General features: G+C 40.7%; 1 protein-coding gene and 1 long non-coding RNA gene across 2 annotated transcripts in view; both read left to right on the forward strand.

Moving 5' to 3' along the window:
* The window catches only part of LOC138844537 (uncharacterized), a 53,839-nt gene extending 31,277 nt beyond the window's left edge, over nt 1-22,562 (forward strand). Inside the window, exon 2 of the long non-coding RNA XR_011380456.1 lies at nt 1-22,562. This exon is cut by the window's left edge and continues 22,566 nt beyond it. This is a non-coding gene — a long non-coding RNA (uncharacterized lncRNA).
* The window catches only part of MDGA2 (MAM domain containing glycosylphosphatidylinositol anchor 2), an 896,755-nt gene that overhangs the window by 73,419 nt on the left and 799,636 nt on the right, over nt 1-23,700 (forward strand). The window lies entirely within an intron of this gene.

A 23,700-nucleotide genomic window follows, 5' to 3' on the forward strand; every position in this document is an offset into this window, starting at 1 on the left:
GGTACCTTTTTTTTAAAAAAATTTTTTTATTTTTATTTTTTACATGCAGAGTGGACAGTGAGGGAGACAGGGAGAAAGGTCTTCCTTTTTCCATTGGTTCACCCTCTACTGGCAGCTGCGGAAGGCGTGCTGCGGCCGGCACACCGCGCTGATCCGAAGCCAGGAGCCAGGTGCTTCTCTTGGTCTCCCTTGCAGGTGCAGGGCCCAAGTACCTGGGCCATCCTCCACTGCACTCCTGGGCCACAGCAGAGAGCTGGCCTGGAAGAGGGGCAACCGGGACAGAATCCGGCGCCCTGACCAGGACTAGAACCCGGTGTGCCGGCGCCGCTAGGCAGAGGATTAGCCTATTGAGCCATGGCGCCGTCCCCGGTACCTTTTTTAATGACACTGCTCCCACATTGACTGGCTTAAAAACAACTTGCTACTGGAGATTTTGTGAGTGGTGTGTTGGTTCTGCTGGTTGTGCTTGGGCTGTCCCATGAAGATGCTTCAGCAGGTGCATTAGCTCCCATGGCACGTCCTCTCTGCAAGCTGTCTTCCGGCTTCAGGAAACCCAAGCAAAACTTCTTCAGAACATAATAATTTTGGGATAACTCCTAAAAGGTGATAATTGGGGCTTCTTGGAAATCACAGAAATTGTTTCCTCTGGAAGTCACAAGGGTCAGGAAATGCACTCCCCTTCTTGGTGGAAGGAGCTGCAAAGAAATGCATGGTTGTTTTTAACCTGGGAGTTAAGAGAAGAAAGGTTAAAGATAAACAAGAAACACAGTGAGAGAGGTGGAAAGGATACGGAAAGGGGAGATGGGAAGGAAGTGTGAAAAGTGACATTTGAAATAACAGTGTGGAGGTGGTGTGCATTTTTTTTGAAATTTTATGCTTATTTTGCTCAGGGTCTGTCAGTATGCTCCAGAGTCTTTGCTGTGGGTTTGGGGACCACGGGCCCAGGGCAGTTTAAGCAAATGAGGAAGGGAGCAGGGAGAGAGAAAGAAGGAAGGAGAAGGCGAGAGACGATAGGATGAGTAGGCACACTGGAAATAAATCGGCATTCTAATTTTAGCTCAGTCATTGGACACAATTATAGCACTTGGCAATCATAGAAATGCAAACTATTTCAGAAGTGCAACCCGACATAGGAGTGCATTTCAGTGTAACATTAAATAGTCTTCCTTTTGAAGCAACTCTAAGTTGCATAGTGATGATTTTACATCTACCACACATAATTGGAAGATATGCTCTGATGATTTGGGCCACTACATCACAATATGGAACTGGTACAGACTCATGTGTTAGTTTAATAAAGTGTTCAAATAAAATACCATAGTCTAATGAATGACTGGGAAAGGATTCTAAAGCAAAATCAATTAGTGAGACAGAAGAAAAATTGAAATCCTTTTATTTAAATTGTTAAAGGTGGAAAGAGTGAAAATGCTGCATGTGTCTGCTTTGGGCAAGTCAGACTGTATTGTTGCTTAGAGGACAGTAGTCTCCATTCCTACTGGAGTATATTACATTTAGAGTCATCAGTCCAACGCCCTACATTGACCAGAGGAATTTGAAAGGAGAAGCAGGCTCCTGTGGCTTTGTGTGAGCGGTAACTGAAAGGAAGTCCTGTATGGGCTGGGTTGAATGCATGGTTTGTGGTCCATGTTGTTTCCCTTCATACTGGTAACTTTACAAGCTTGCTGAATGCTTCCCTTGGACTCCAGTGATAGATTGAGAACAAAGGCCAGAATTATTGGGCAGTTTTCATCCTAGCCTTCTGCCCTGAGAGACCACTTCTGTCCAGTGCAATGCATTTCACAGACCCTGTGCTCCAAACAAGGGAGATAAGGATGCTGGGCCACCTCCCCAAGCTCTGTCTTTCCTCAAGTTTACAGAGGAACTAATATTAAGTTTTCCTGCCATTCAAGGCCTTAAGGGGGCAAAAAGAAATTCCTGTTAGGAGCTTTTCTGATCTGGAAATAATCTACTGTAAACATAGTAGGAAATTAAACATACACAGATTTCAACTTGGTGAGAAAAAAAAAAAAAAAAACATAGGTGTTGTCCTTTCCCTGCAATTTGTTTAGAGGAATTGCAATTGTTTTTATTTTGTGGGGCTTCGGGGCTCTGTAGACGTTCTAAACATAAAGTGGAATTATTCTCCTGTTGGCATGATTCAGCTGATCCGGGTTCCTGCTTCACGTCTCTCCTGGCGCACTGTGATTGGAAAGCAGACACTGATGAGGGCTCTGAGTGCCCTGGCTCTGTGCAGGATCCCGTGGTCTCCTCTGCCTCTGTGGAATTTAGAATAACTGACATTCGTAGAGCACCTTTGTGATTGAGTCTGTCAGCTAGGTGGCTAGTTATCTAACATGATCGTTTGGTAGGAGCATTAAGTTGTTGGTACAAGATTGAGGCACACTATATCCCACTTATTTAGAAAAACAGTGCCTCTGCAGATTCCAGATAGTGTCATCTTTACACAGCCCTGGGGCAGACTTCCTGAGATTCATCACAATGAAGGGATCACACAGCATACATAGCGTTCCTTCATTTTGGAATGAGAGAATTTCCTACAGTGGTCATACTTAAAACTGCATAACAGATCCAGAAAAATAAGCCTAAGCCAAAATTCCAAAACTAGGGCAGAGAGCATAATTTGTATACTTGCGTAGAGTCAAGAGCCCGCCTTCTAGTTAAAAGAAAGTTTACATTTCATTAAGGAATGCTTTTAGTGTGGGCACATAAGTACATAGGGTTGGTTTCATCCCTGCAGCTACACACGCACTGTGTGAACACATCCAAGCACCGTTCACAATGTAGCTGGAGTGTTACCCTTTGACCTTGTTTAGATGCCACTGAAACTTGAACAAAAATTCTTTTGTCCTCATGTTTAAGAACTAAATTTGGATTTTACTCATTATGTAACTCCAACCTAATACTGTTTTTTAAGAGAAAATTTACCATTGGATTTAATGATGAAAATGGAAAAGGAAATGGATACTGTTTGACCTTTGACTAATAATTGAAAGTTGTTTTCTCTATATGCATCCTTTATAGTTTAAAGTGTCATGCCTTACATTTTTACTCTAAAATAATTGTCTTCCAGAAAAATAACTGCCCTCGATCAGTGTAATTTCTCCTTTAATTCTTGTTTCTGGATCTAGAAGTTAAAGTATTATTAGAGAAAATCATTAATATGTAAATTTTGGACACAGTAAATTCAGGTCTGTCACTTCAAGTGGATCCTTGATCTTGCCCTGTGACCACACTTATTCCAAATAACTCGGGGCAGCGTCTTGGCTCACTTGGCTAATCCTCTGCCTGCGGTGCTGGCATCCCATATGGGTGCTGGGTTCTAGTCCCGGTTGCTCCTCTTCCAGTCCAGCTCTCTGCTGTGGCCCCGGGGAAGGCAGTGGAGGATGGCCCAAGTGTTTGGGCCCCTGCACCTGCATGGGAGACCAGAAAGAAGCACCTGGCTCCTGGCTTTGGATCGGCACAGCGCCTGCCGTAGCGGCCATTTGGAGGGTGAACCAATGGAAGGAAGACCTTTCTCTCTCTCTCTCACTGTCCATAACTCTACCTCTCAAAATAAAATAAAATAAAACTCTGCTAATTACTTTGTATGTGTGTGTGTGTCTGTGTTAGAGACCTTCATTACTGTGCCTGCTACTCAACTCCTATCTAACTGATGATGTCTATGAGCTTTATTCCACAAAGCAAAAGGAATGGAAAACATAGTCCTCAATAAATGACATAGTTGGTGCTCAAAATTATCTATTAATGAAAATGGTTTGTGTTCCTGTGTGACTGGAAATTTCCTAATCTACGAGCCTGTACTCTCTGAGAAGCTTATGATGACAAATTTGGACTGTTACTCTATCCAACTCTGTAGTCTTAGAGGCTTTTAAAAAATATTTTGTGGCATGTATCTCTGTGTGCTGTAAAAGTTGCTGGTAATAACAGTAAATAATTTTCATACGGTAAACTTGATATTCTTGTTAAAGCCGCTCATTAAGTCATGGAATACTTAATGGTGAAACGACTCTTTTTGCAATGTTTGAAATGGCTTTTATTCACCTGTCAAAAAGATGCTTAATTGAAAACTACCTTTTAGCAGCAGTCGTGAATTTATAGCAATTTAAATGCATTCTTCCCTGGTGTGTGTGTGTGTGTGTGTGTGTGTGTGTGTGTGTGTGTGTTACTTAGCTAACTACATCAGAGCGTCTGATTGTTAAGACTAGGATGCTTGGGATTTTGGCTGTGCATGACAAGTATCCCCACTCATGAGTTCACATGCATTTATGTGTGTCAAAAGTCTGAGACTTTAATGAATCAAAACTACTAGGCAGCACTGGGAAAGGTATGGACACCCTACTGTTGTATCTAAAAGTAAACATGCGGTCATTGATTCAGAAAGAATTCTATAAAGTATTAAACTGTTCTCCTGGGACAACTACATGAAGTATAAAACTGGAATACCATGATAGCCTTGTAGCCCATTTAGCCACGAATCTTCTATTTCTCATTTCTTTCCAAGTTAGAATCACAGTTCTTTATTCACTATGAAGTAAACTGATGACTAAATCAGTTCTTATTTTTCCTCTGTTAGTGATATTACTGAGGATATACAGAATGTACAATAGGCTATTTACCTAAATCAATGTTAAATCTTCACGTTCATCTATGTATATTTTACTTATTTCAGACACACTTCTCCATTTGAGTACACAGAGAGTTGAGGTTATAATGACACAAAATAATCCATCAGTAAATTTGATACTCAGTTCTGGCCCCAGCACAAGATAGCAAGGTGACTTTGAAAATGCAATTAACATTCTCTTGGCCTGATACACTCATGAAAGAAGAAGGCAAACTTATTTTTAAAAAGTCATTCACATTTAAAATTTACATAGTTTTAGATGACAAACTTAAAGTATATATGGAGGAAGGTATTCTGGTTTTCCAGATGGGGAAGTTGAGGCAAATGAAAGCTACTTATTCAAAGCCTATTCTTTGGTTTAGCATTAAATTCACTGATGGGATTAAATTAAGAAAAAAAATCATGCCAACTCATTCCAGGTACAGGCTACTTTCAACTAATTCTTGGAAGAAATAAAATGGTGCATGCATTAAAATACTCAACTGTGTGTGAGTGCTTTGAGTTCCAGAGATTGCCTTTTTTGTGTGCCTAACTATACATCAGTAATTATCTTAATTTGATTTGCTGCAATTTGAATAAAGTGACAAAAAAAAAAAAAAAACAGAACTTGCTTAGTTTTCAACTGAGTTGATTCTTTCCTGCCCGCAGAGTTTCTGTCTAGTCATGCTTCAGATGGAATGACCTGGCACATTGCTTTTAGCTTAAAGCCATTGACTAAATGGAATATCCACTTTGACAGTGAGGTCGTGAGGCAGACGAGAAAAGGACAGACTTGACGTCTTCCCCAAATCATCTTTTCATCTGGATTAGGAGATGAAATAAACTGGTGGGAGGCAAACAGACTGACACACTATTGGCGTGGACCTCCAGTTTGTGATTTGGACTTGGATTCCTTCTACTGGATTGTATTCTGTGTAGATTTTTTCAAAAATAACTCTTCCTAAGGTGAGAACCATCAGTTCTGCTGGTTCCTGTTTCTACAGAATTTCAGACAACAAAGCCAAAACTAGACACATGGTATTACATTAAACTAAGAAGCTTCGGAAGCGTAAAGAACATCAAGTGTGAACAGACAACTGATAAAATATTTGCAAGTTATTCCTCTGACAGAGGATTAGTATCCAAAATATATAAGGAACTAAAAAATAAGAAAATAAAGACCTAACAAAGAATGTACAAGTGACCCAAAGAAACAATTCTCAAAAGAAGTAGAAGAAATGGCCAGCAAATGTATGAAAACTGCTCAAACATGTTACCCACTAGGAAAGTGCAAGTCAACACCACGAGAGGTAGTTCACTGAAGTTAGAATGGTTATTACCCAAAAGACAAAAAACTGCAAATGCTAACTAGGATGTAGAAAGAAGGAATCCATATAGTGGCAATGGAAATTAGTTTAGCCATTAAGGAAAATGATATGGAGGTTCCTCAGAAAACTAAAAATTGAATTCTTACATGAACCAGCTATCTCAGTTCTGTGAGAGAGATCCTAGGAAATGAACAGCAGAGGGAAAAGATAGCTGCAACACTCAGTGCTGCCAAGAACATCGAATACTCAACACATGATTCACCTATGTTTCCATTGATGGATGGATAGCTAAATAAAATGTGTGTGCACATATACAGAGCAATGAAATGTTACTGAACCACAAAGAATTAAATCCTAACTTTTGCAGCAAACTAGATAGAACTAGAGAATACTATGTTAAGTGAAATACGTAAGAAACAAATACAGGCATTCATATGGTTACTGATGGCTCTACTTCTGATCTAGCTCCCTGTTGATGAACCTGGGAAAACAGTGGAAGATGGCCTAAGTACTTGGTACCATGCCACCCATGTGGGAGGCCCAGATGAAGTTCCTGGCTTTTTCCTGGTGTAGTCCTAGGCATTGTAGCCATTAGGGGAATAAACCAGCAAATGGAAGATCTCTCTGTTTCTCCCTCTCTGTGTAAGTCTGCTTTTTGAATAAATAACAAAAAAATTAAACCAGAAATACAGGGTATTTCCCTTTATATATAATATAAAAATTGTATCAGAACTTAGAGCAGTGATCAGTAGAGGCTAGAAAGGGTGAGTAGGTAACAGTTACTAAAACCCAGTTTAAAAGAATTAAAGTTCTGATGTTTCACAGCCCCTTGGTGACTGTTGTTCTTAGTGGTGCATTATGTATTGTCTATAGAACTAGAGGGGAGGAGCACATAAGCTCCACACATAAAATAGGAGGAATTGGAGATACTCACTCCTTGATTTACTCAATTATGCTATGTACGTGTATTGAAATACTGTACCCATGAAAATGTTCCAGTGTTACATTTTAATGATAAATTTAAAAATAATTTAATTCCAATTTTATGGCTGAACAGTATTTGGTTGTACATATACGCTATCATTTAATCATTTGAGTTCTTGTGTTGCTTACTCCTTTGGTTTTTGTGAATTGTGGTTTTGCTGTGAACATTGGTGTTGAAACATTAGTTCGAATTTCTGCTTTCAGTTACTTTGGTTACCTACAAGTAGAATTGCTTAGTCAAAATGGTAGTTCTCTGACCATTTATAAAACCAGCAAACCATTCTCCATAGCAGCTGCAACACCTTATATTCCCACCAACAATGCAGGAGGGCTCCTGTCCTTTATGTACTTAGTAAGCTTTGCACATACACTTGATGTCTGATTCAGTAAGTAGTTGTCCTTTCTTAGGGCTTCGGCAACTATGTCTGGAAATGGCAAGACTAGATTCTGGGTGTGTGTGTTATAAGAGTCTTCCATATATTTCACTTTTCCTATAATAAACTCTAATTGACTACATTTTATAAAGGAAGGCTACTGGGCAGCTATTGAGCCCAGCCAAGAAAGTGTGGAAGTGTTTTAAAGTTATTATAGTAATGATAACTAGGGAAAAGGGAGTTGAACAAAGGTCGATGTGATTCAAATGACTGTTAAATTGTTGCATTTATATTCATAAGCCATCTCTTCAAAAGGGAAATATTATTTTTCATATTTTTCCATTTCTGAGATATAAAGCTGTGAATTAAAGGAACTTAATATATTCCAAGATAGGGCCAGCGCCGTGGCTCAACAGGCTAATCCTCCGCCTTGCGGCGCCGGCACACCGGGTTCTAGTCCCGGTCGGGGCGCCGGTTCTGTCCCGGCGCCCCTCTTCCAGGCCAGCTCTCTGCTGTGGCCAGGGAGTGCAGTGGAGGATGGCCCAAGTGCTTGGGCCCTGCACCCCATGGGAGACCAGGATAAGTACCTGGCTCCTGCCATTGGATCAGCGCGGTGCGCTGGCCGCAGCGCGCTGGCCGCGGCGGCCATTGGAGGGTGAACCAACGGCAAAAGGAAGACCTTTCTCTCTGTCTCTCTCTCTCACTGTCCACTCTGCCTGTAAAAAAAAAAATATATATATATATATATATTCCAAGACATCCTAAAGAATAGACATATTGTGGTTGGACTTTCTAACCAACATTACTAAGTTAAGTTCATCATTGGAAACAGATGTTGGTGAAATTGGCTAGGAAAACAGAGGGAAAGGTTCCCCTGCACTTTTTCCCAGTTGACTTGAGTTGTACCAAAGAAGAAGAAAAAAAAAAACTCTTAAGATACTCATTTTGTTTAAAAAAAAAAATGATCAGTTTAGTTCATAGGTGTCACTTCTTAATTGTGAAAACAAACTGAATAATTCTGTGAGAAATAGTCTTAGTTTATTTGGATGATTCTTGGAAATCTTAATTGGTTATATAGAAAATTTAACCTTAAAAGGGAAATTTCCATGATGTTGGGTTTGAAATGAAAGGGTTTCATGGCTGCTTGAGCATGTCTGTCAGAACCTCTTGTTTTCCAATGGGAGGAATGTTTTGATGGGAATTTCAGTGTGGTCTCAGTGTAGTGGCACGATCCCTCACCAGCCCATTAGTGTGAATCCCTTGTTTTGCTAGCTCTCGAAGCAGAGTAGATCTTCTGTAGAATGGTTTGTCCCAAAATACATTGGCTCTGGAGGTGGGATCTTGATTTAGACTTGAACCAAAGCTCCATAACTTATTAATAGTTAGAAGTCATTTCTATAGAGAGATGCAGCTTTCCTAGTTTACTCACTTGTTTTTATCAAAAGAAAATCAAAATGCTGACCTCAGAGGAATAGTTGGAATATTTAAATGAACTGCTTTAGTTAGCAGAATGCCTGGGAAATGTTACCTATTTAGAAAATATTAACGGTAAACAGTGTTAATTTTGGTAATGCCAGTAGGAAAGAACAAAAAATATCTAAATGTTTCCTATTCTTTAATTCTTGAAAGAGCCTTCTAAGATAGTCAGAGGAGAGAATAGGTTTTTCTGGGAAGATTGGGGAAACTCATGTTCAAGGTGGGAGCAAACTACAGCTGCTTAACAATTTCACCGTGGCCCCTTAGCATTTGAAACAAATAAATAAACAAATAAGCCACTAAATCTGACTTTCTGAAGGTAATGAGGAGCCAAGTCCTTAACTTCCTCTGGATTTCCTTTTTTCCAGTGACTCACTGGTTTCAATGCCTTTCATTTTTCTGTAGGTTTTACTTGACTCCAGGATTTCTAGCCCAGAAATGGAAAATTTGGGGCCCTGTCCTCTTTAACCTTTAAATGTACTGATCTGGAATTAACATGCAACCAAATGCAGCTCTCTTAAATGAGTCAGTTTTGATAAAGATGTGCGCTTGTGTAGCCACACTCACAATCAAAATAGAAAATATGTCCACCTGCTGAAATTACCTAGCTGCCTTTGCAGGGAGTTGTTCAACCCTAGCCTCAGGCAACCACTGATCTACTTTCTGGCATTATAGATCAGTTTTATGTAGTCTAGAATTTTAAATAAATAGAATCACATAAAATTTACTCTCATGTTTGCCTTATTTCATTCAGCATGGAGTTACTCTTGGATTTGTTCTTAAAAAATATTATGCATTATCAGGCAATTACTATAGTTAGGATTTGAAAACATAAATTGTGTAGGTAAATCAAACTCTGGGGCAGAGATCAGTAAGTGCCTACATGCTTAAGACTAGTGTGGGCACTGTTGTAATGACTATTTAAGAAGAATGAACTACAGGAGGATCCTCCAGAGTTAAAATGAATGTTTCTCACTGCTTTATGCTGTCGTATCCTTGAATGAATTACTTGCTTGGATTCAACCAACAACAAAAACATCCTAGTAGGGTGGGATTCTGTGAGCTGCTGTTTTTCTAGAATCAGTTTTTATTTTTTCCACTAGTGCTGGAAATCCAGACACAAGGTTAAAAGTCTTTAATGGATCATTTTTTTAAAAGATTTTAGTTATTTGACAAGTAGAGTTACAGACAGTGAGAGGGAGAGACAGAGAAAGGTCTTCCTTCTGTTGTTCACTCCCCAGATGGCTGCAACGGCCAGAGCTGCACTGACCCGAAGCCAAGAGTCAGGTGCTTCTTCCTGGTCTCTCACGTGGGTGCAGGGGCACACACACTTGGCCATCTTCCACTGCTTTCCCAGGCCACAGCAGAGAGCTGAAAAGGAGCAGCTGGGAGTAGAACCGGAGCCCATATGGGACGCTGGTGCCGCAGGCCCAGGATTAACCAACTGTGCCACAGAGCCGGCCCTTTAATGGATCTTCTTTTGAACTTGCCAGTTCCAGTGTTAGGCACTTGATGTGCATAATGTAGGCACCTGGTTATTTTAAACACAACTTTTTAAAATCATATTTAGGTTGGGAGAGAAACTTGAGAAAAGCTGTTAAATGTCCAAGTGGGGTTTATGGAAAAGTTGGGAATTTAGATAGACCTTGAAAAGGGAGCGGGAGATGGGAGGGGTGCGGGTGGGAGGGAAGTTTTGGGGGAGAAAAAGCCATTGTAATCCATAAACTGTACTTTGGAAAACTATATTTACTAAATAAAAGTGTTTATAATAAAGTCAAATAACAAGACATATGCATAGACCATTAAAAAAGAAAATAGGTAATTTTTAATTGTGAAAAGTGGGCAGGCATTCTGAGCTGGCTGTTAAAAAAAAAAAAAGTGTCATAAAGATCAAAAGGTTAGATGGATATGTTTGGACTTGGAGACAGGTAAAATGTGACATACACCTTACAGTGTCCTTTATCCATTGCCCTAGAAACATCGTTGGAACAGATGTTCCACTCTATTCTCAGCATCTGGCACATGCTGATGATACAGCAGGTGCTCTATAAACACTTGCTGAAAATAATCGTGGTGTGTAGAACTGCATGTCAAGTGCTGGACCTGCTGGGGGTTGGCTCTGGATCTACTACATAGTGAAGAACCACAGCAAGTGCTAGTGCAATTGTATCTGACTCCTTAAAACCTGAGGACCACTTGAGATGCAGTGCCTTCCCCTCTAAACTCTGAGGAGTATGAAATCTCAGAGCTTGTTACGTAGAAGGGGTGGGGATCCCTTCCAGCTCAGTCTGAAACACTGTCTTCTAATAATTAGTATCTTTCCATTGAGAACAGCTTTAATAATCCTTCAAAGGAATCCACAGAAGGTTCTTTTGTGGGAACCTTGAATTTATTCACATGCTCTCAAGACATTTTCACTGCTAACTTTTATAATAAAAATAGGATCAGTCAGTCATCAAAATTTTTTTTAAAAAAAGATATGGAAGATAATAAGGTAAAATAGAGAAAGACAAGTGCTTGCATCGTAGTGCAGCAGTTTAAGCTTCTGTCTGTGACTGACAGAGCCTGTGAGTGGGGTTTTGAGTACAGGCTGCTCCATTTCTGATCCAACTTCCTGGTAATGCACTTGAGAAAGGCAAAGACTATAGAAGATGGCCCAAGTAAGATGGCCCATGTGGGAGACCCAGAGGGAGTGAGTTTCAGGCTCCTGGCTTCAGCCTGGCTTTAGCCCCAGTCATTGCAGCCATTTGAGAGTGAGCCAGAGATGGGGTATACGCATCTCTCTCTCAGTTTTAAACAAATAGATACTGTACAAAGATAAAGATTCTCAGTTCCATCTCCTGTGCCCCAAGAAATTGCATTTTAAAAGTGTGACCCTGCTAATTGCATGTTCATCCTAGCAACACAAGTGAATTACCCGAAGGAGACCAAGTCTTAAACTGGGAAGTAGTAGTTCTATGTACAAGGGCAGTGGCTTTCAATCTACACTGAATCTGAATTCCTCTGTAAGGGAGGGAAATATTCTGATTGATTTTTGAAAAATTTATAAATTTTATTCTAAAAACTAGTAACACTTAAAATTTCAGTAGCTTTTAGTGTATTTTAAATATGATGAATGTACAAGTTGTTGACAAAATCTTTCCATAAGAAATTCTTTGCAGTATAGAAACTGACAAATAATCAGAGTACTAACTGCTGCCTCTGCATGCCACTCAGAATTTACCACTGTTCTTGCCAAGCTTTAACAAATAAGTGTGAGGGCATGAATGGCAGATATCCAATCTCAGCAGTAGGGCCTGAGAATTTTCACATCAGAGATTGGCAGTTTTCTTCTGCCACAAGGATAAGCGGAGAGAAATTTACTTTTGTAAAACTGGTACAAAAATTTCATAAGGTTCGATAGAACAGAGTTATTTCTTAAGATTTACCAAAGTTTTTTCATTGCAATATAAAGATTAAATGGCATGTCTGCTCTAAAATTAGGTTGTAGTTGAACTAAATGCATGTTTTTTTCTTAACAGTACATCTTGTTGATTGGTCACTAGATCTCAAAAATACTGCTTTATGGAGTCAATGCAAAAATGTCCTTGCCCTTGATGTGGATGGTCAATGACCACGCAGCCAAATAGTCTATACTATTGCATTTGCCTTGAGATAATACTTACGATGAGGTCTTGGTTTAACTGATCTGGTTTATTTTCATTTCAAAATTCTTGGCATTTAAATCACTAAATTCAATAAAATGGGAACAGATCTCCATTTTCTGTTTAAAAAGTTCAGTAAGAAGTTTGGTTATTCCTCATATTCATATCCCTGTCCCAAGCTTTTCTCTCTAAATGCCTTTGTCTTCACTTTGCGCTCTCTCAAGAGTATACTTGATTTGTCAAAGCTTTCATGCTTCAAGATCCAGATTTTGTTCGAATACTCTAGCTCCTGAAACTTCGATTCTTTGCATCTTATTTTTGGTACTTCTTGTTTTGTGATTTTCAATTAAAATTTGTTATTTAATACCAAATCTTTACAATTGTGTGAGCTAGGCCACTGCAGAGCTTGTAGACTAGTAGGACTAGTAGGAAAGACAGATAATTTAATATGCCACTAAAACAAGAAAGCAATACCTTCCTTCACTACTTCAACTTTACTGTGTGGGTCTAGTGAGTGATTAGGCAAGGAAAAAGAAAAGGCATACATATGAAAGAAGTAAACATTTCTCTGTTTACAGATATTCACATGATTTTGGTTGTTGAAATCCCTAAGGATTGTACATACACACACAATAGGATAAGTTTGTTTAACAAAGTTGTAGGGTATGATCAGTTTACAAACACTCAGCGTGTTTCTATACACTGATAATAAAAATGAAATTAAGAAAGCAATTCTATTTATAATATCAAAGACTACATTATTTTAGAATAAAGCTAACAAAAGAAGAGTAAAACTTTTAACTATAAAATATTGAAAGAAATTAAAGAACACATAAGTAGATGGAAATATACCTGATGTTCATGAATTGGAATATTTACTCTTATTAAGATAGCAGTAATTTCCAAATTGATTTTACTGACTCAGCACAATGCATATTAAAAACCTCTTTATTTTTCTTGCAAAAATTGATAGAGTAATTATAAAACTCTAATGGAGAATCAAAAGACAATAGCCAAAACAGTCTTAAAGAACAAAATTGGAGGACTCACACAATCCACTATCAAAATTACTTAGGACAAAGTTAAAGTAATCAAGACCTTGTTCTGTAATCTTTGATGTAGATGAATAGAATAGAGGTTGGCAGTACATTTGTGTTTATGGTAAATTGACTTTTCCAAGAATGCTATGACAAACTGTGTATAGGGGAAAAGAACAGAATTCTGAATTAACAATGCTGTGACAACTGCATATATACGTGGAAAACAATGATGTTCGGTCTCACCCACATCCCATATGCAAAAATTAATGCTGAATGAATTATAGACCTAAGTGTAAGTGTTAAAATTCTTAGAAGAAAACACAGGCCTTAATTTGTAATCTTGATCTACAGCAGTGACTTCTGAGAAATGACACCAGAAGCAAAAGAGACAAGAACAGATTGTGGTAGGTAGAATGACTGCCCCCTCCCAGAAGGGTCACATTGCATCCTCAACATCTATAGTTAACATGGTAAATGGACTTTGGAGTTGTCATTAAGTTAAGGATCTCAACATAAAGAGATTTTCCTAGATTATCTAGTAGAGTCCAGTGTAATCATCAAACATTTAGCATAGGGAAACAGGAGGCAGGACACTGACAATCAGAAAGAAATGTAGACATGAAACTCATAGGTAGAGTGATATGGGGTCTAAAAGCCAATAAGTTCAAGCAGCCTCAGGTTGTTCCCTCTAATTTCTACTGTTGTGTAGTACAATAAGGTGATTATAATTGAAAAGTATTTATAGTATATTTCAAATTATCTTGGAGAATGTATTTTGAAGGTTGAAGCACAAGAAACCATTAATATTTGAGGTGGCAGACTTATGACCTTGGTTTGCTCATCACACATTGAAATATAACATTATATTCCATAAATACATACAGCTATTTGTCAGTTTAAAATTGCAGTGATTTTATATTGGTCTAAATAAGTTTGCAGTAATTTGATAATACTGCAATTGAAATGTAACTGATAAATTGGACTTAAAATAAAATGTGCTGGCTGGCGATGTGGCTCACTAGGCTAATCCTCTGCCTGCGGCGCCAGTATTCCAGGTTCTAGTCCTGGTTGGGGTGCCGGTTCTGTCCCGGTTGCTCCTTTTCCAGCCCAGCTCTCTGCTGTGGCCTGGGAGTGCAGTGGAGGATGGCCCAAGTGCTTGGGCCCTGCACCCACATGGGAGACCAGGAGAAAGCACCTGACTCCTGGCTTTGGATCGGTGCGGCACGCCGGCCGCAGTGTGCTGGCCGTGGCGGCCATTTGGGGGGTGAACCAACGGAAGGAAGACCTTTTTCTCTGTCTCTCTCTTACTGTCTAACTCTGCCTGTCAAAAATAAAAAAAAAAAAGTAAAATGTGCTTCAAAGGACAACATCTAGTAAATGGACAGAATGGGAGAAAATACTTGAAAATAATATTTGTGAAATTTACACCAGAAAATATGAAGAACTCTTAGACTAAAAAAAAAAAAAAAAAAAGGTTAACTACCTATTTAAAAATGAACAAAGGGGTGCTGGTGCTGTGGTGCAGCAGGTTAACGCCCTGGCCTGAAGTACTGGCATCCCATATGGGCCTGGTTCAAGACCCGACTGCTCCACTTCCAATCCAGCTCTTTGCTGTGGCCTGGGAGAGCAGTAGAAGATGGCCCAAGTCCCTGGGCCCCTGTACCCATGTGGGAAACTGGGAAGAAGCTCCTGGCTCCTGGCTTCGGTTTGGTGCAGCTCTGGCCGTTGGGCCATCTGGGGAGTGAACCAGCAGATGGAAGACCTCTCTCTCTCTCCCTCTAACTCTGACTTTCAAATAATTTTTTTAAAAAAATGGGCAAGGGATGTGAATAATCATTTCTCTGAGAATATATAACAAGTATATGAAAAGCTGCTTAACATTAGGAAATGCTAAAAAACACTAACACTTCACAAGTAATAGTATGACCAATAAAACATACATCATAATGAGTTTTGATGGAAGAAATTGAAACCTTCATGCGTTGTTGGAAGAAACAGAATGGTGGGGTGAATGTTGTGGCCCCCCTCCCCCATACCCCTTCCTAAATCTCCTCTTTCTCTGCCTCCATCTCTCCTCCTCCTTTTCTCCATCTCCCTATGTCTCTCTCTGCCTTGCAAGTAAATAAATATTTTTTTAAAAACAACAACTAAGGGGTCGGCACCCTGGCACAGTAGGTTAATCCTGCTCCGGCATCCCATATGGGTTCTGGTTCTGGTTCTGGTCCTGGTCCTGGCTGCTCCTCTTCCAAGCCATTTCTCTGCTGTGGCCTGGAAAAGCAGTGGAAGATAGCCCAAGTGCTTGGGCCCCTGCACCCACGTGGAAGAGCCAGAAGAAGCTCCTGGCTTCGGATTGCTGTAGCTCCAGCCATTGTGGCCATCTGGGGAGTGAACCAACAGAACGAAGACTTCTCTGTCTTTCCCTCTCACTGTAACTCTACTGTCGCTCCCCCTCTTCGTGGAGGAGCAACACAGGACCCTGCGCTGTTCTTTCGTCTGCTCGGCCCTCCCCGGGTTTGCTGCTGGTTCTTCCCGGGTTGGCTACTATCTCTTCCACCTCCGTGGAAGGGCAGTTCCCCCTGGCCGCATTCCCCACTTCCGCAGGGGAGCGGCACACCGCCGGCCGGCTCTCTCGGGGGCTGCACGGGTTCCCTTAGATGTTCCCCATAGATGTTCCTGGTGCATGCCGTCTCTCTCCTCCTTTATAGTCCTCCTCCGCCAATCCCAACTCGGCTGAGTACGCTGCTCTCCAATCAGGAGCAAGTCCTACAGTTAATTGGTTGAACTGGAGGCAGCTGTGCGGAAGCTGTTTACTTCTCTCCCAGCGCCATATTGTGGGAGAGCAGATGCATAGAATAAGTCCTAATTCGAGTAACTTAGTCCAGTCCGGATTGCTCCCCACAGATCCCCCTTTCTTTTTATTTTTTAGCGTTGATACGCGCCTGTCTTCGGTGTCCCGCGGAACACACTCTGCTCTACTTGCTAGAGTTGCCACAGGCTCTTACAAGTCCTATCAATCAGGCAAACCGAATCCGGGTCCTCTCTTCGCCATGTTGTGAGGAGGTTTTTAGGCGCTGATGCGTGCCTGTGTTCGGTGCCCTGCAGCGCATACTCTGCTCTGCTAGAACTGCCTGCAGGTGTTTACAAAACCTATCAGGCAAACCGAATCCAAGCCTTCTCATTGCCTTATTGTGGGGGAGACTTATTAGTGTTGGTTCGTGCCTATCTTCGGTGACCTGCAGCTCATACTCTGGTCGAGCTTTGCTGGCGCTTACCGCCTTAAATCAGGCAGACCGAATCCAAGCCTCCTAATTGTTGCATTGTGGGGAAGCTTTACTGATGTTAATTCGTGCCTGTCTTCGGTGACCTGCGGCTAGCCGCCCAGGTGCTCATCGCCTCACTAATCGGGCAGACCGAATCCAAGCCTTCTAATTGGCATGTTGAGGGGAGGCCTTATTTCTCTCTATTTCTCTATCTCCGGGCATTCCTATTTCTCCCATTTTACTTCTATCTTCCAGCATTCCTATTTTTCTCACTTTAGTTCTAAAACTTCTGTTTCTCTTATCCCTGCAGCTTCCCGGCGCCTCGCGCTGCCGGCAGGCTCCGCCCGAGGCTATTTCTCCGCGGCTTTCCCGCCGAGCCGCTTCAGCCCGCGTCTCTCATCTGCGCGGCTTCCCGGCTTTGCGCAGCTTGGCTTCGCGCGCTCCGCGGTCTCCACGCTTAACCCTTTCGCGTCTGAACCACGGCCTACGCCAGCCCCGTTCCCTATCTACTCACGCCCCGTGCTCTCTCTGCACGCGGCGGCTTCCGCGAGTAACACAGCGTAGCTTGCGTCTCCACCACTAGCATTCAATCCAAGTTCCCCGGGCTAGCCTGGCGAATTCAACCCAGCGTACGTCTCCGCCCCACGATTTGGCTTCCCGTCCTTTGCTCCCCGGGCTAATCAGACGGATCCCAATCTGGCTTACGTCTCAGCTTCTGGTTTCAACTTTTCGCCCCCTATTCCCGGGCTAACTTGAGAATCCCAAAGTGGCTTTCGTTTCCGCCTTGGCCTGCCCCCCGCGGCTTCAATTTCCCTAACATTTTTCTCTACCCGGTATGTTTCCCCAAGCTTTCCTCCAACGATATTCCTCCCTCATTTCTCCTGGCCTCTCCCCACAGTCTGCGTCCGAGTCTGTTTGTTCTAGCTTTCACTTTCGCTTTCGACCTTAGAGATTTCTCCCAGCTTCCCCCCGTAGTCCGTATCCGAGTCTATGCCTAGGCTTTCAATAGCTTCTTCCGGCACCTTTTTCGTCCGGCTTTTCCCTAGGCTGTTTGCTAGTCTCTCTCTCCGATATTTTCCCTAGTTCTTCCCGTTTCTTCCCTCCTAAGTTTGCTATCCGTCCTAGGTTTCCTATCCAAGCTAGGTTTCCTATCCGAGTCACGGCACCATTATGTCGCTCCCCCTCTTCGTGGAGGAGCAACACAGGACCCTGCGCTGTTCTTTCGTCTGCTCGGCCCTCCCCGGGTTTGCTGCTGGTTCTTCCCGGGTTGGCTACTATCTCTTCCACCTCCGTGGAAGGGCAGTTCCCCCTGGCCGCATTCCCCACTTCCGCAGGGGAGCGGCACACCGCCGGCCGGCTCTCTCGGGGGCTGCACGGGTTCCCTTAGATGTTCCCCATAGATGTTCCTGGTGCATGCCGTCTCTCTCCTCCTTTATAGTCCTCCTCCGCCAATCCCAACTCGGCTGAGTACGCTGCTCTCCAATCAGGAGCAAGTCCTACAGTTAATTGGTTGAACTGGAGGCAGCTGTGCGGAAGCTGTTTACTTCTCTCCCAGCGCCATATTGTGGGAGAGCAGATGCATAGAATAAGTCCTAATTCGAGTAACTTAGTCCAGTCCGGATTGCTCCCCACACTCTACCTCTCAAATAAAATCTTAAGAATAAATAATGTAGACCTCAATACAGATGAACGTTAGAAACAAGCTAAGTGAAATAAGCCAGACACAGAAGGCCACACCTTCTGTGATTCCATTGTTTTCGAACAGTCCATATTAGGCAAAATGATAGAAAAAGCAGATTAGTGATACTCAGGATATCTAATATGTAGCAACAGGAAATGAGGAATGACTCTAGGTAGTACAGGGTTTCTTTTGGGATGTTAAAAACGCTTTAGATTTACATTGTGGGCATGAGCGCAAAATTATGTAAATATACTGTATTGAAAATAGCTGAATTGTACAGAAAGTGATGGAGTATATGATGTTAATTATATCCCAATAGAACTAATATTTAAAATGAAGGTTAAAATTAAGAGTAATAAAGACTCTTGGAGTAAAAGCAGAAGTGTTGCTGCGACCTAAGAGTGCCACCCCAACATGACTCAGTGTTTCCAAAGGCTTGCAAGACTGTTGTGTGAGACAAAGTATCTGATAGGGAATAGGAGTGACACAGTCAAATCAATAGGACTAGATAGATGCTGCTATTGTTGTAGGATGACAATCAGTGTGACCCAAAGTGAAGAACCTTAGATTTATAGCTTTCCATAGTCTGGAAATCTATGAGAAATACGATGTAGCATATACAGTAATTGTCAAGAAAGATTGAACATGACAGGCACCAGGATCAAGATGCTCATTAAAAAAGGTGTAGTGGATAGACCAACACTCAACTGAATCCTAGAAAGTACATGGGATACTATTTAGAGAAAATTTTGCCTTCAATTTGGTTGCACTCAAAATCCTTGTATTCAGCCCATGTCCCTTGGGCTTCGTACACAGGTTCATCCCTCTGTGGCTTGCTTTGAAGGGCTTTGTCTCCGTCCTCATGGAGGAATGTCAGGAAATGCTTGGGGGAAATGCTCTGGAGCTGCCCTGAGCCACTGATGAATGGCTGTTGGAGAATACTCCGGATTCTTCGGGTTTTTTTTGGGAGGGATAACTGTAAATAAGTGTACTAAACCATTTCTGATTGGCTCCCAGTGGACTTGATTTCCTCATGTTTGCAAGAGTAACCCATTCATTAATACATACCAGACTGGCTGTCTTCCATTCTTTGTGTTGCTTCCTGTTTTGTTCCAATGCTTCCTAAGGCCATCTTACAAAAAGCATGATATTCTAATTCTTATTTTGTAGTTCTTCATCTGAGAGAACCTTGATTTTAGATAATGCTGAAACAGGAACTGAGTTACAGTGTTAGGGAACAATCAGAGTGATATACTAAATCATATTAACTGACACAGGTGAGGAGGGTAGAGAAAGAAGACAGCATGTCTGGTTGGATTTGTGACAGGAGTAGTATTAAATAGTTAGATGTCAAGGGTTAATTTTGAATACTGCTTCTTTAGAAGGTAGTCATGTGAAAGTAAAAAGTAAATGTAGCTACAGGTGAGTAGAAAATGGGACTATAGTCAAGAGGGCTATTGTAATAGCTAGGGTTTTCATTTGTCAAGTCTACCTTCTTCTCTGTTGTGCCGACAGATTGTGTTCTTAAGATTCAAAGAGTAAGCATCCAGATTGGGTTGGACAACTGACAGTAATCCCCCTTCCTATGTAACAGTGGTCATGATCCCAAGCTGACCCATCAGAGACGTTCCCCGATATGGTATTTGCTGACTCCGAAGAGCAATGTTTCTCGTCTGATTTGCCGCAGAGTTTGATTGAAACAATCTGTGGCTGCTGGATTGAGGAAGCCTATATATGGTGGAAAATATTTGGAACAGTGTATATAGGCGTATAATGAAGAGAGGAGGATAAGACCTAAGTAGGCATTGAGAGATTGATGGATTGAGTCTGAAATGGAAAGAGAATTAACGAATTATGTCAGCCTATTTGACTCTATGCTTCCTAGTTATAGAAGGCAACAACACTTTTATTTATTTTTTATTTTTTGCTTCGGTTGGCTTATATTGGGTCTATCAGTTGCCCGTGTCTCAGCTATCACACAGATTATACAGGGGTCTTTCATGAGTACTTAATATTTGCCATACTTTGTCAGCCTTGTGTTTGCATTTTTATTTAATCAGCCTTGTGAGATGTGTATTGTTATCATCCCTATTTTATAGATGAGAAGACTAAGGTTTAGAAATAAGTAATTTTCCCAAGTTCATTTAGTTATCAGTGGAAACAGGACCTTAGATAAGAAGTGTATGTAAATCCTTTGATAAACCAGTATTACTTTCGTAGGAGAATGGTGCTGATGGAGAGTTTTTTGGTGCGCCCATATCAAGAGAGTTGGGAGAAAGGCATCAACCACATCCCATCCTTACTTAGCTTTCTGTGGGACCTATATGGCACCTTTTAAATAGGCATTCAGTTTTTTTTTTTTCATTGCATACCAAATTATCTATTCATAATGCAGAGATAAAAGTCTAAATTTTGGGGCTGACATTGTGGCAGCACAAGTAAAGCTTCTACATGCAATGTTGGTATCACATATGAGTACTGGTTCAAATCCCAGTTGCCCCACTGCTGATTCAGCTCCCTGCACACTTGGAAGGGAGTAAATGATGCTTGGTCTCCTGCCACCCACATGGGAGTTCCAAATGGAGTTCCAGGCTTCTGGCTACATTCTAGCTCACCACTGGCCTTTGCAGCCCTTTGGGGAGTAAATCAAAAGAAGGAGGATATCTGTCTCTCTTTTTCTTTCTTCCTGAGATTTTTTTACATTATAATCTCAGCATATTATTGCGAACTGGTAATACATATCTCATGACTCAATGTATCTATATATTACTAGGGATTATGTCTGAGTCTTAGTTATGATTATGATTTGTCTATACAAAGTGTTATAAGGGAAATTAAATAAGAAAAAAGATTTTACTTAACTGGGAAAGTGAGATGCAGAAAATACTCCATTGAGTGGAGTCTTGATATGAATAAATGTGTTCCATTTAGGGTGAAGAGGAAGGTATTCCATGGAAAAACAGGAGACCAAGGCATGAAGCCATGGAACAGACCATGTTTTGGAGCTGTAGGGAATTGCTTTTGGCTGGGATATTGATGGCATGTATGCAATTAGTAGTTTGTGGAGGAACTTGAAAGAGTCTCTAAAAAGTTAAACTTTGTACGTAGGGATGAAGGAACCATTAACGGTTTGTGTTTACACAGATGCCATGAGAAGATAGACTTAAAAATGGAGTGTTATTTTTTCTTACATGAGAAGGGATATTCGTAAAACTCTTAAAACTTTGCAGTAACCCATACAGGAAACAAACTTCTAAATCAGTACTGGAGCAGAAGGTATGGAGAGGAGAGACTGTAAAGAAGATGGTTAAGATATTTAAGAACTACTAATTTGGATGTCTGTAGTACAAAAAAGGACAGGGATTTCCTCTCTCAAACTTTCAAGCTAAGCTTTGTGTTTGTCGTTGTGATATATCCACATAGTAAAGTATTAACAGTGAACAAGTGCAGAGTGAACACACATCGTATGTCCATACTAAAGGTTTGTTTTTAACAGTTATGATTATTCACTGGCGTGATCATATTTTATGTCATAAAACATACAAAAATGAGCGTTTTGATTGCCAGAAAAAACATTGGATTCACACTTGTATTCAGTCCTACTACAGTCTCAGAAATAGTGCACAGCAAAAGTGTTTTAATGACAGAATAACAAATTTCATGGAATCATTGGATCTAAAGAATGAAAAGTTTAAAAGTTTGGATAATTTTATTATTTAAATAAACATCTGTATGTTGTTTAAATATCCAACCTCTTGGCATCAGGGGGATAACCTACCAGGGTGGTTACATTTTATCCAGACAGTTTGATATGAAAATGCAAGGTGCAGAGTAATCAAGAATAAGTAAGTTAATTGCCTAGTGCCTCAGTTTACTCATTAGCACAGTAAGGATAAGATTGTCTTCCATTTACATCACTAAGATGTGTTGAGGATTATGTGGGCTTAAAGTAATTAAAATTAAAAGTCTGAAGGGGTGGCAAAGCTCTTCAGAGAAAATGTTGTTTACACACATGGTAATCATTTCAACTTCTAAAGACAGCTGATAAAGAATTTGTCTTATAAAGTAATCACATATTATCTGGGGATCACATTTTGCCTTGAAGACAGATGCAGTTTCAGATAATTATAAATCTGAGATCCAAATACAGGGATTTAAATAAAGAACAGACAGATATTAATAAACAGATATATTTAAAATTGGCCTTTTTCTCCATCCTTCTGAAAGTTTTAGGGAGATAATTTTGTTGCTGGGATCTGAAATACTCATGAGTTTTTCAAGGTAGAAAAGATTCAATGTTTATACATGAATATATATATATATATACAAATAAAATATTATTTAGCACCTAAGTCTCTGAAATAAATTAGGAGTCACTTAAATAGTTGGAAAGTGAATTGTTAGGATGAATTAAGGACTCAAATTCCACTTAAGCCAGAAGTTGCCAAGTTGTCTCTGCTCCCTCTGCCTTGCTGCTGCCTGTCATTCATGAAAAACTCTGCCTAAATCTCATCTCCTGAGAGACATTTTCCCAGGTCTTGCAGTATAATCTTGCTGCCATGGCTCCTGTAACTCAGCCTGAAGTCTCTGTACCACACTAGGTTTATTCACTGATTGACTTTCCCATTTTCCACCTCTCCCTCCCAGTTCTATGAGAGTGAAGATCTGCACTACTTTGCTTGCTTCTCCCTTTCTGGTGCCAAAATCAGTGTGTTGTATGTTCTCAGTAATGGTGGATTAAAGTTTTATGAGTCAAATTCATAGTTGGAATTGTCTTTGAAACTGATACCTTAAGTTTTACAAGATAATGTTATTTGCCCATGAACATGGGCGCTGTGGCAGGCATAGTAAGGTGCACATTTGCTCACTTGTCGCAGCTGGAAGTTTCTGCAATGAGAGCATGAGTTGAATCTGACAAAGGTTGAAATGTTGAATAATTTTGAGTTAAAAGAGAATGTTATAAGTAATGCTACAAGATCAAAGGATGCTGATAAGTTTTTAGGTTTACTAACTTGTTTGGGAAGACCAATGGTTATGTTCCATAAGCCTAGCAAGTATACATTGTGCATTTAGTAAATTAAAGGAAAATATGATACTTCACTGCATCTAGGAATATAAATTACAGTTTTTGTCCTGTCATCCGTTGGGATGCCTCTAATTTATATTAAAATGCAAAGTATCATAATTGCTAAAATAAGGAACTAAGAGATGAAGTCATCAAAAATAACATTTGTTAAAAAATGCATCTACTAGGCCAGCTCTCTGCTGTGGCCTGGGAGTGCAGTGGAG

The sequence above is a fragment of the Oryctolagus cuniculus genome, chromosome 12 (genome assembly GCF_964237555.1).
Source record: "Oryctolagus cuniculus chromosome 12, mOryCun1.1, whole genome shotgun sequence".
Taxonomy (NCBI): Eukaryota; Metazoa; Chordata; class Mammalia; order Lagomorpha; family Leporidae; genus Oryctolagus; species Oryctolagus cuniculus.